Here is a 12335-nt window from a genome sequence, read left to right as displayed (position 1 = left end):
TAGTGCTCCCTCCTCTTCCTGGCCAGCTCTCTGGCTCAGCCCATTTGAAGTTTTACCTGACTTCCATAAAATTGGAAGGACTTGAAGATTAACAACAAAAAAAAAAAAAAAAAAACCAAAAAGACAAAACAAAACAAAACAAAAAAACTCTAGTGCTCCCTCCTCTTCCTGGCCAGCTCTCTGGCTCAGCCCATTTGAAGGTTCCATTCTCCAGCTTTCTCTCATAAATCACGGCATCATCCTATACCTCTCTGTCCTACAAAGCTCAGTGCCAAAGATTACACCAGCTGCACTCCAGTGCCTATACCGTTATTGCTTTTTGTTTTTTAACTTCCTTTAACCCATCATCTTTTAATTAGAGTCTGAGTTCTCTACCCCCTACAGGTCAATCAATCTATAATGACTTTTAGGAAAGGAAATGGAAGCATTATTTTGGCCAGGAATTGCAGGTAACAAAATTGACTTCAGGAAATGTGGGGAAAACACAAATGCAGAGAACATAGCTGCCAGAATTTCCATCTTTCTTCCAGATGCCTGTTCTGCATACTCTTGTTCTTCAGGGAGAGAGACTGGCACTAATCCATCAGCATCTCAAACACTCCACAGCTTTGCTATTACTGCATTCTACTAGGATAACATTTTCAAGTTCCAACGGCACACTTGATTTCACCAAGAGGCAGTGGTGTGGCCAGAAAAGTAATATTTAACAATATGAACATAATCCCTAATAAAATACAGAATTTCAGGGCCAAATGTATGGAAACAGGTAGTAAGCTTCTCCTATACCCAAACAGTTCCTAGGTTATCACAGCCTGGAGACATGCAGTGTGGACATGAAGTCAGCAGGCAACATGTGTATCAAGTTCAACCAGTGAAGAGCTGCCGAAGGGTCTTTATGAAATGAAGTCCACAACTGGACAGAGTTAGTTAGGCTCCACACCTAAGCAGGGAATCGGGAAAGATGAGCTCAGCCCCACTGCATTTACTTCTTGCAGCTGGCTTCACTCCTTAAAAGTTGGTGGGGTCACAGAAGCAGGTATATACACATAGAAATTTAAAGTAAAATAAACCTAGGATGGCAGGTGGACTCTTAAGGTCCCACCATGGTCTTCACCTCTTGGCATCGTGCCCTTGTGTGATCCTCTTCCCCTGAATATGGACAGGACTTGTAACTTCCTTCTAATCCATAAATGGAAGGTGATCAGATGTGCGTATTATGGCTGCCATCATGCTGGAATCCTTCTCTTTCTTGCTGACTTGATGAAACAAGAGGCTATATGGAGGACCCACATGACAAGAAAATGAGACTGGCCTCCAGTCAACAGCCAGCAAGAAAATGAGGCCTTTAATCTGGCTGTCTGCAAGGAAATGAATTTTGCTAATAACCTCATGAGCTTAGAATTGAGTCCTTCCCCAGTCAAGTCTCAGATAAGACTGCAGCTTCAGCTGACACTTTGATTCCAGGTTTTCAGAGAGTCCAGTTAAGCTATCTTCCAGGCTCCTGGCCCACAGAAACTGTGACATAATAAGTATGTACTGTGTTAAAACATGGAGTTTGTGAAAATATTGTTACACAGCAACAGAAAATGAACAGAGGTCAAGTCAGTGAGCAACAATGATTATTCAATAAATGATGAGAACAACTGGGTAGCCCCTGGGGGAAAAAAAAAAAGCTGGATCCCTCACTCTCACATGATATCAACGTAAATTCCAGGTTGAGGGAAGATTTAAATATGAAAAATACATCAAAAGAGAAAACATGCTTTTAATATGTAATTTTGGAGTGAGGAAGGCCTTCCTAAGTGAAAGTCCAAAAACTATGAAGGAAAAAAATAATAAATCTGATTAACAGAGAAAATATATCTGCAACTTGTATCACAGAGGGCTAATTTCTGTAATATATAAGTAGTTCCTATAAAACAATAAGAAAAGGATTACTCAATAGGGAAAAAAAAAGCAAAGGATATAAACAGTTTACAGAAATGAAACTACACATGGTTCTTATACTTGTGGAAAGATGTTTCCTCATTATAAGAGTGAGAAACACAATGAAACACTGACCAGGATCAAAATGTGTGATAACACACTTGATTGAAATGCAGTGGGGAAAATGGCACCCTCATTTAGGTGGGGAGTATAGTGATGCAGCCTTTCTAGAGGACATCAAGGCAGTAACTATAAAAGCTACAAACGTGGCTGGGCATGGTAACTCACACCTGTAATCCCAGCCCTCTGGAAGGCCAAGGTGGGCATATCGTCTAAGGTCAGGAGTTGCAGACCAGCCTGGGCAACATGGTGAAACCTCATTTCTACTAAAAAAAAAAAAAAAAATACAAAAATTAGCCAGGTGTGGTGGCGTGCACCTGTAGTCCCAGCTTGAACCCAGGAGGCTGAGGTTACAGTGAGCGGAGATCATGCCACACACCACTGCACTCCATCCTGGGAGACAAAGTAAGACTCCATCTCAAAAAAGGAAAAAGAAAACCTACAAATGCACTTGACTCTTCAACTCAACAATTCCATTTCTACAGGTATTCAGAATGACATATGTATAAGACTATCCAATGTAACATTGTTTGTCACAGCAAAGATGTGAATCAACCTGTCTACCAATAGGAGCTTATAATGAAATAATTTATAGTGCATCCATGTAACAGAATACCATGAACCATACACACAGAACAAGGAATCTCTTTCCATTCAGAAAGAGAGATCTCTGAAATATTAAGTAAACACCAACAACAATAATCAAAACAAAACAAAATTGAAGTGTGTCCAGGGAGGAGATCAGGGCGGCTGGGGTCAGGTCAAAAGGACAGCTTTTACGTGTTCTTTTATTTATTTATTTGTTTATTTTATTTTTATTTATTTATTTTTTTTTGAGACAGAGTCTCACTCTGTTGCCCAGGCTGGAGTGCAATGGTGCAATCTCGGCTCACTGCAACCTCCGCCTCCTGGGTTCAAGTGATTCTCCTGTCTCAGCCTCTCAAGTAGCTGGGATTACAGGCGCACACCACCACGCCTGGCTAATTTTTTGTATTTTCAGTAGAGACGGGGTTTCACCATGTTCCCCAGGCTGGTTTTGAACTCCTGAGCTCAAGCAGTCCCTCTGACTCAGCCTCCCAAAGTGCTAGGATAACAGGCGTGAGCCACCACACCTGGCCTCTTTTATACCTTTTAAATGTTGAACTATATGGTTGCACTTCTTTTTCAAACAATAAAATTCAAATCAATAAATACATATAATTTGTAGAATAGGATGCATGGTATGCTACAGTTTCTGCAAAGAAATTAAATTCAGACTATCTATCTGTTCAGACATACCTACATATATACATTCTTGCATGTAAACAGCTACCTCTGAAGTAGCACACAAGAATCTGAGGGCTGGTTTCCTCTGGCCTAGAGAACTAGTAAACTGTGCAGTGAGGCTGAGGGGTGAGAAATTCTCTTTCAAATTTTATACCATTATATCTATTACCAATTGAAAACAAACGATTAAAAAAAAAAAGTTTAAGCTATTGTGGTTTCTCTGGTCCTCTGCTCTTCCCCATTTAAGATTCTCACTGATGAACGCCCCCAACATCTCCATGCCGATAACTCCTAAATCTTTGTCTCTACCCTGGTCCGTGTCTTGAACTGCCATCCTGAAACAGTCTTTCCCTCAGTTTCTCAGCACAGTGGTCTGGTGATTCCCCTTCTTATTCTCCTATGCTGGTGCCTTCCCTTAAGAGCTGTTTTCTGCAAAACTGGGTTTTCTGTGAAACTCTGGGGTTTCACAGAGTTTTGTGCTTAATAAGTTCTCATCTCCTTCTCCTAATTGGTACCCACAGCTGAGTGGTCATCTAGATGCCAGTGCTTTCCAAATCTCCATCCCTGCCCAGATCTCTTGTTTGAGCTCCAGATACAAAAATCAGTTGCCAGAGGACATCTCACTGACAACTGGGGCTCCTCCCCCACAAAGGCAGCTCCTTCAATGTTCCCATAAACCAGTGAATGGAGCCACCATCCATTCAGATAGAATACTGGGATCTTCCTAGATTCTTTCCCCCACACCTTCCCCACCCCAATAATCAGTTTTAAGGCTCCTACACAGTTCTGTAATCTGTCCCCTTCCTCCCACCTCTGTAGATCTCCCTGGTACACACCACCTTCCTTTCTTTCCTGTGAGTTCCCAGCTATTCTGAATACCCACAATATCACTCCCCCATCCATTCCCCGCCCTGAGGCTCAATTCATCTTTTTGGTTCTGTAATTGTTCCCTGGGACTGCCATCACATGATGCCACTGACTGCGGGATTTGAATGACAGACATAGTTCTGGAGGCTGGAAGTCCAAGTTCAAGGAGTCAGCAGGTGTGGCTTCTCAAGAAGTCTCCTTGGTTTGCAGATGGCCACCTTCTCACTGTGTCTGCACATGGTCCTTCCTCTGTGCATGTGCATGCCTGGTGTTTCTCTGTGTGTCTAAAACTCCTCTTCTTACAAGGACATAGGTCAAACTGGGCTAGAGCCTATCCTAACAGCCTACCTAATAAGTGACTTCATTACCTCTTTAAAGACCCTGTCTCCAAATACAGTCGCCTTCTGAAGTACTGAGGGTCAGGGATCAACATATGAGTTTTGGGGACGCAAGTCAGCCCATCACAGTGTCCAACAGGTCATGTCACTCCCCTCAATAAAATCTTTCGCAGGGGTTCCAATACCCTTGAAATAATACCCTTTCCAAAACATGACCCCTGCCACTACTCTCTTCCCCAAATGGAGAGGAAGTGTAGGGAGGGGTGGGGGTTCAGATGGGGGTAAGGGTACAGGCAGAATTAGACAGATCAGGAAGAAATGGCACCCTTTCATTATCTCCCTTCCAGTCATGCTTCTTCCAACTACAGATGGACTTTGGGCAAACTGTCTAAACTCTCTGCAGAACAGGCTGGGTCCTTGATGACCCACAGGCCTAGCTGAAGAGCAGAGAGAGATGGCATCACTCCACCCCACATTTAGATCCCCTGGACAGAAAATACCAGGCCTGTATCCTCTCTGTAAAAGTAAAGGTTCCCCCAGAGTCAATCACGGAATCTTCGAATCCAGGATTAGAAGCAGATCTAAACCGCGACTGGGCGACCTCCCTTTGAGACTAAACTGCTCATTAAGGTGTCCTAGATATCCAGCATTAGAAAGTTACCACCTTGCTGGCTCCACAGTGAAAACGAAGGCATGGACTTGGCAGCAGCATTATGCAAGACCTGATTTGTCTGTCTCCACTTATGAACTGAGTGACCTGGGGCAAGATGCTTAACACCTCTGAGCCTTGATGTGCTTATCTTTAAAATGGGGTTAACATTCTTCTAGGTAATTCTAACTATACTAATTCCAAGGGCTGCCATAATTAATCACCATGAACTGAGTGGCTTAAAACAACAAAAATATGTTATTTCACAATTCTAGAGGCTAGGAGTTCAAGGTGTTGGCAGGGCTATGCTTCCTCTGAAAACTCCAGGGCGGAATCCTTCCTTGCCTGGCTTCTGGAGGGAGGTTGCTGGCAATCCTTGGCATTCCGCACCCTGGCCTTGCACCTACATGCTCCAATGTCTGCCTCTGTCTTCACAAGGCCATCTTCCCTCTGTGAGTGACCGTGTGCCCCCTCTTACTACAAAGACACCAGTCATGGGAATGAGGACCCACCCCCGTCCAACAGAAGTGTGTCTTAACGAATTACATACGTCAAGACGCCATTTGCAAACTGGATGGCATTCACAAGTACCAGGGTTTAGGGCTTCAGTGCATCTTTTCAGGGGACACAATTTAACCTGCGACACTTACCTGGATGATTGTAAGAGGATTAAAGAAATGATGACCTAAAAGCACTAAGGACAGTACCCGGGGCACACAGCAAGCACTCCACACAGAACGGTTTTTCTGTTCCAGTGTGTGGCTAATACACAGCAGGCTACTTTCCCAGATCAGGCCTAGCTTCTTTGCTCCTCATAAAAACAAAAACCACAAGCAAGAAACCAAAAGCAAACAAGCCGGTATCCTCATGGCTAATGCTGTATTAAGACTTTAAAATAAACAAAGCAGGACTTGGTACCAAGTCACTGATGTAAATATTTTATCGGTGGATCTCTGAAAAAAACTCCATGTACGCACGTGGGTCCCACACGCCTCTTCCCCGGAGGAGCTGGTTCTGCCAATAAGGGGCCTCTAGGGCTGCTTGAAAGCAGAGAGGAGTTTGCTCAAGGTGTGCACCCCTGGTTCCAACATCTGGCTGCATTCCAGCTCAGCAAAGCCTTCCAGAAACAAGGCAACACAGGGCCTATGGACACCTAAAGCCCGTGCTGAGGTTGAATCCTGAGCAACCTCAACACTGGGGCTTCCCAGGAGAGTCAGACGAGACAGCTCAGCCAAGGAAATGATTAATAAATCATGGGCAAAGCTTTTTCCCATTCCCTGCTCGGTGGAAATCAAAACGCCTATCACAATGATCAAAGCTGCTACCCGCAACTTCAGATTGACTTTGACTGAGCTCATTAAGTCATAAGCTTCTGCAGAGTGGATTTTCTCCGTGGATAATGCTTGAAAATTAGGAAGTTAAGTGACTTGGGAGAACCTGGGACCCATTAACCAACTAGTCAGTCAGAGCTTCCATTAAAAGAGGAAAATGGCTAAAAATCTGAAATCTGTTCTTGGGCAGCTGTTCAAAGATTCTATTATGAGTTTCCAGTGGGGAAGCCCCTTGGGGTTCACACCGACGTGAGCAGAGAAGCCTCCATGGACATGAAGTGAGAAGGACCTCGACTGAGAAGACAGAGGCTTGGGTTCAAATCCTGGCTGCATCTGGAATATCAGGGATTTCTTTCCTCTCACTGAGCTTCGGTGTCCTGAGGGGGAAGTGCCCCCCAGTCTAAGGCATGTGGATTCCACGGCTGGAACCTGTGTATAAAATCGTGACTCTGAGCCGGGGACTTGGTACGCACACCATATGCACTTAGGAAAGGACTGTTCGTAAACAGATCTGTAGACGACAGAGTCCCATCTGCCAGTTACCAAATGACGACGCCGCACGTGAGGAATTTAACCATCTGAAGCAGCTAGCTGTTAGCTGGTGGAGGGAAAGGCAGGCTAGAGTTGTGAAACCTGCCAGGTTAAATAATTTTCTCCTCTTTCTGCAGAATCACGGTGTTCTCTTGCAATAGATCTTGCCTATGTTATAAAGCTCTTTGGCTGAGATGGATGACAGAAATACTAACAAAGAACTGAGGCAGAAATTAAGCTTTTCCTGTTGTGAAGAAGAGACTCAGAATGAAGGGCAAAAGAAAGCACAAGAAAGCAGGGAGGCCCAGAGCCAGACCCCAGAGAAGAGTGAAGTGCAGGATTCAGAGACAACGCTTACATTGCCCAGGGCTCCTCTCAGTAACATGCATGAACTCAGCACACCTCGGGAAAAAGACAAAGAAAATGCAGATCAGATTTTGAGGACTCCAGGGTCACACCTTCTCAAATGTCCTGAGACACTAGGCCAACCAGGCAACAGGAGCAAGCTGCCACATGGTGCCAGCTCCTCTACTCCCAAAAGCCTGCTGAGCCAGAGGTTATTTCTCCAACGGCGAAGCTTCCCTCCAGAGGCTCTAAGCATTTGACGCTCACATCTACTCCTCCCAAGGATGAGACTACCTCACTGGCTCTGGTCAATACTAATCCCTTCACTCCAAAGTCCTAAAGAAAATTATTCCTTCAATCCAGTGTCAAAAGGAAAATTCGAGATGATCTTGAGGAAGCTGGTCCAGAGGAAAGCAAGGAAGAACAAGGGCTGCCTGCTGAGACATGCGTTCTATGAGAAACCAACATGGCTTCCTGCTATAAGAAAGAATGCTCAGAGGTAGAAAAAATTGGGGTTGGAGAATTTGGTACGGTCTACAAGTGCATTAAAAGCCTGGATAGAAGTGTTCATGCAGTAAAACACTATATGAAAACTTTTGCAGGATTTCACTCGAGAATTTGGCTTTGAGTGAAGTTTATGCTCATGCAGTGTTTGGACATCACCCCACCTGGTACAATACTACTCCTCACGGGCAGAAGATGACCATATGATCATTCAGAATGAGTACTGCAATGGCAGGAGCTTGCAGGCTGCTATATCTGAAAACACTAAGTCTACCAATCATTTCCAAGAGCCAAAACTCAAGGACATCCTTCTACAGATTTCCCTTGAATTCTGACATGGTGCACCTGGACATCAAACCTACTAAGACCTTCCTTTGTCACAAAGATGCGAAGTGACTCCTCTGGAGTCACAGAAGTTGAAAATGAAGCTGATTAGTTTCTCTCTGCCCGTGTGATATACAAAATTGGTAACCTAGGCCATGTGACATCACTAAGCAAACTCAAAGTGAAAGGAGGAGATAGTTGCTTCCTGGCAAATGAGATTTTGCAAGAAGATGATTAGTACCTTCCCAAAGTAGACCTATTTGCCTTGGGATTAATCACTGCAATGGTTAAAGGAGCAGGGACATTACCCATCAACAGTGCTGCACGGCACCATAACCATGAGAGTAACTTCCCAGACATTCCTCAGGAGCTCTCAGAAGACTTTCACAGTCTGCTCAAGCACATGATCCACCCTGACCCAGGAGAGAGACTTTCTGCAGCAGCTCTGTTCAGAAACTGGCCCTGGCCCTCCTGGGGAAAGCAGAAGAGCTCTAGAAGCAGCTGAATTTGGAAAAGTCCAAGACAGCTGCACTGGAAAGGGAACTAAGAGAAACCCAGCAGGCCCAGTCCCTGCAGGAAGACGTCCATCATGGTGACCCTGGGGTCTCCGGGACCACACGGGGTCAGGAAACACCAAATGCCTGGTAGGAAGAAAGAGTGCAAGGTCTTCAAGCTTTACCTCGGGACAGCATGAGCCTCTGAACTAAAGGAAGAAAAAGGGAAACAGTCCTTGGCTTGGCCTTATGGATCAGAAGGTTGCTGTTGTCGATTCCCCACCAAGGATCCCAGGGACTCACTGTATGTAGAAAGGAATGGAATTTGGTTTTGAATTCAAGTAACAGTTTACAAGAAAATGTGCCTGGAATTCCACAGTACTTCCCAGGTTATATGAGGCTATTCCTGAAAAAGAGTTCCCAGCCCCTTTGTGGAAGTGGGTCTCCTAATATATATACCCTTTCTGACACTGCATTTACTAAATAAATGGTTTCACCATTACATGAGGTGGGTAAAAGTAAGACGGTATATAACTTGGACATCTTTGAGCTGGCGGTTAACTTGCAGAACCAAAACGCTGGATGGAGAAGGTTCAAGGAAAACTTGACACGGCTGTTCTCCATCTACTTGCCCTGTCCCTCTTGTGGCCACGTTCTGACTGGTGTGATATTCCAAGCCTCACCAGTTTCCCTTGATTTTATCAGAATTTGGCCTTGTTTCCTATTATTTCATCATACTTTATCCAAATCATTTTTATGTACACATTTTTAAAGGAAAAGAATACTGCATTTTTTTTGGGGGGGTGGAGGACGGAGTCTCACTCTGTCACCCAGGCTGGAGTGCAGTGGTACAATCTCAGCTCACCGCAACCTTCACCTCCCGGGTTCAAGCGATTCTTCTGCCCCAGTCTCCCAAGTAGCTGGGACTACAGGCACGTACCACCACACCCGGCTAACTTTTGTATTTTTAGTAGAGATGGGGTTTCACCATATTGGCCAGTCTGGTCTCAAACTCCTGACCTCTGATCCACCCACCTCGGCCTCCCAAAGTCCTGGGATTACAGGTATAAGCCACTGCACCTGGCCTACATTTTTAAATAAAGCATTTTTTCTTGTCCAAAGACAAATTACAGGTAGAGTACCCTTCTCTGTCATATGTCACTAACAAAGAATGAAAAATTTACATTAGAGAACATTTTATGTGATAAAAGGGTAAGAGAATTCAGTAGGTCAGTAGTAACATGCCTTGGCAGCAGAGTCCCAGTTTCACAGATCCAAAAGTTAATAACGGTCAGGATCTGCTATAAAATAATGTTGGTCATAAAGGTATTTGATAAATTGTTTATGTCATCTTAATGAATGCAACCTGTTAATGATTAATGGCTTTTTTACTGTTGGATTTTCTTCTGTTCCTCTGATTTCGAAAAGCGAATTTTTTAAATTGAATAAACTCTCACACTATTCTTTAAAAAAACAGTGTGTCTCTGACCACAAAGACTATTTATGAGCATTAAATGAGACAGACCTCTCTCCGAAGGCACACCTGGCAGATGCTAAATAAATGTTACTCCCCCATCTCATTTTGGCTTCCTCCTTCCTCTCTCCAGAATTTTTTACCCATTCCTATCTTCACAAAGGCCTCCCCAGTTTCTTGGCACACAGTGAGGTCTTCCTGCTTTAGAAAAACCCTTCCTGAAATCCTAAATACCCACATACCTGAAAACAAATTACTTACACCCTCCCATGGCCCCCAACCACAGCCTTGGAGCCTGCTCCCTCCCAGTCAAGCCTCTGAACAGAATAGTCTCTAGCAGTAGTTCCCAAATGTGTGTTAAAGAACACCCTGGTCCATGACAAAGGGTTCACTGGTTAGCAAGAAAAGTAGAAAATAAAGGCACAATTGTAGCAAGCTCTTCTTAGAATTGAACTTATTCCACTTACAGTACCATCCTTTATTCTGATGAGCCATTGCAACATTTTTGTGTTAAAACATAATTTATTTCATAAAATAATGATGGGATAATCAGAGAGTGATTTTGTTTTCATTGTTCTCATCTGATCAAATAAAAGTGGGTGACTCAACATCAGGAGCCCAAGTTTTGTTTTTTTCTTTTTTTTCATTATTTTGCTGGTCCATAATATCCAAGCCTGGGAATTGTGGTTATTATACTAATCAGTTTCAGTTGGCTGCCTCCACTTCCGCCCCAGCTCAACTCAACACTATTTTTTTTTTTTTTTTTGAGACAAGAGTCTTGCTCTCTTGCCCAGGTTGAAGTGTAGTGGCATAATCATAGCTCACTGCAACCTCAACTTTCTGGGTTCAAGTTATCTTCCTACCTCAAGTTTCTGAGTAGCTGGCACTACAGTTGTGTACCAGCACGCCCACCTAATTTTTGTATTTTTTGTAGAGACAGGGTTTCACCATGTTGCCCAAGCTGGTCTTGAACTCCAGGGCTCAAGTGATCCTCCCACCTCAGCCTCCCCAAGTGCTAGTATTACAGGCATGAGCCACCACACCCAGCCTCAAACCTAATTTACAAACCCAGCTTCTACTGTCACCATTCAAGTGAAACCACTCCCTCAGTGGTGTCCAAATCTGGGCTTTCTTCCCTCTAGCCTGCATCCGGCAGCCTAGATCAGGCCCTGGTTACACTCAGACCACAGCCTCCAAAGTAGAGGCTAACTCTAGGCTTTCCAAACAGAGCCCTGAGCAAGGGAAAGGCTTCCCAGTGCCTATGTCCCAAAGTCCAAACCCCGAGCCCTCAGCTGGGTCTCTGTGGCCTCATCACCACCCTATCCACCAAGCAAGACTGTGGAGCTGGAAAAGCCCAGGACTCACAGCCTCGCTCTCACCCAAGTCCCAGCAAGTTGTTCAATTTCTCTGAACCTCGGTCTCCTACTGGGTCAAATCATGATCACGACAGTCTTGACCTCATAGTGATCTTGAGGGGATTCAAAAAACTCTAGTGGGTAAAGCACTTTCCCCAGTGCCTGGGACACAGTAAGCACCAAATAACTGGGAACATGGTTAGTAGCAGGAATGTTCCTAGTAGACAATGCCCTCTTTCTAGTTTTATCTTCCATTGCTCAAGACTCTAGCAAACTTATAATACTTATGGCTTCCCAAATACATTGTATAGTTTCTCACCTCTGGGACCCAGCCCATGCCATCCTAGTATTCCATCACGTCAAGGACTGCCTTCCCAATCCTTGTTTATTCATCATGGCTGGAAGAAATGGGGACCTCCTCTAACTCCAGCAACATTAGGTCTATATCACTCTTGTGCCACTCACCACATTACTATACAACACCTTACTCAGAGACTTACGTGCACATTTTCCCTCCCTTCATAAATTTTTAATTACTTAAGGTCAGGGGAAAATTCTGCACATCCAACCACACCTACTATATTGATTTACAAGTAAGTGAAAAATAAGCAATTGTTTTAAAAAGCCAGTGACAATAATACCAAACAGGTCATTTAAAAATAGATGGTGCCGGGCGCGGTGGCTCAAGCCTGTAATCCCAGCACTTTGGGAGGCCAAGACGGGCGGATCACAAGGTCGGGAGATCGAGACCATCCTGGCTAACATGGTGAAACCCCGTCTCTACTAAAGAATACAAAAAAACTAGCCGGGC

General features: G+C 44.3%; 1 protein-coding gene and 1 pseudogene across 1 annotated transcript in view; one reads left to right on the top strand and one right to left on the bottom strand.

Moving 5' to 3' along the window:
* LDLRAD3 (low density lipoprotein receptor class A domain containing 3) overlaps nt 1-12335 on the bottom strand; it is a 321164-nt gene that overhangs the window by 265825 nt on the left and 43004 nt on the right. The gene's annotated exons all lie outside the window — the stretch shown is intronic.
* Nucleotides 7223-8908, top strand: LOC105510801 (annotated as a pseudogene).

This window comes from Colobus angolensis, unplaced genomic scaffold, assembly GCF_000951035.1.
Source record: "Colobus angolensis palliatus isolate OR3802 unplaced genomic scaffold, Cang.pa_1.0 Scaffold192, whole genome shotgun sequence".
In the NCBI taxonomy this organism is placed as follows: Eukaryota; Metazoa; Chordata; class Mammalia; order Primates; family Cercopithecidae; genus Colobus; species Colobus angolensis.
This window is presented reverse-complemented; position numbering and strand designations above follow the sequence as displayed.